Source organism: Myotis davidii, unplaced genomic scaffold, assembly GCF_000327345.1.
Source record: "Myotis davidii unplaced genomic scaffold, ASM32734v1 scaffold408, whole genome shotgun sequence".
NCBI lineage: Eukaryota > Metazoa > Chordata > Mammalia > Chiroptera > Vespertilionidae > Myotis > Myotis davidii.
Window position 1 is genome coordinate 184471 of NW_006299389.1, and position 1114 is coordinate 185584.

The following is a 1114-nucleotide window of genomic DNA, read 5'->3' on the forward strand; positions in this document are numbered from 1 at the left end:
TATAATTGGTGATGAAATGAGACTTGACTTTGGATAATGAACATGCAATATAATATGCAGATGATATATTATAGAATTGTACACTTGAAACCTATATAATTTTATTAACGCTATGTCACCCCAATAAATTGAATAAAAAGGAGAAAAAAGGAAATAATTTGAATTATTTTGAATCTTCCTTTTAGATGGTATGCGGACACTGTTCATTAACTATTCAACACTTGCAACAGTAATAAATACCATCCTTCTTCCCTATTCATGAACAGTGTGGACGAAAGGGGCCACATGCGAACCTGACAAGCTCAGGGACGACCTGCATGGTAGTCTTGCAAACTCAGAGATGCAAAGTAACCACAAAGGATGGTCTAAAACTGAACTTTAACTAAAATCAAAAATGGTGGGTAGTTAGGTCCTAGGCTGGTATCTTCACTGACAAGGTCAGCACTTACCTTAACTGAGCCTATCTATCTTTTTGCATAGGATGACATATCCTTGAAATGTCTGGGTAACTTGTAACTTCCCTTTTTCCAGACCCCTTGGGGTCTTTCATTGTTATTGTAACCATGTTAATTGTTGACTGTTGACTATTCTGCACCCACCTAAGTATGTGTCTATCATTTTATTTTTTTTCCTGTATTGATTAAGGTATTACATATGTTTCCTTATCCCCCTATTGTTGCCCCACCGCCCACTGGTGCCCTCAGCACCCCTAGTGTCTTGTGTCCATTGGTTATGCTTATATGCATGTATATAAGTCCTTTGGTTGATCTCTCACCTTTTCTCCCACTCTCTCCTCTCCCTCCCTCCAAGGCCCAACGGTCCAATCGATACCTCTCCGTCTCTGGATCTGTCCTTGTTCATCATTTTATGTTGTTCATTATATTCCACAAATGAATGAGATCATATGGTATTTAAATTTCTCTGACTGGCTTATGTCACTTAGCATAATGCTCTCCCTTTCCATCCATGCTGCTGCAAATGGTAAGAACTCCTTTTTTTTACTGCAGCGTAGTATTCCATTGTGTAGATGTACCACTGTTTTTTTTAATCACCCATCTGCTGATGGGCACTTAGGCTGTTTCCAAATCTTAGCTATGGTAAATTGTGCTGCTAT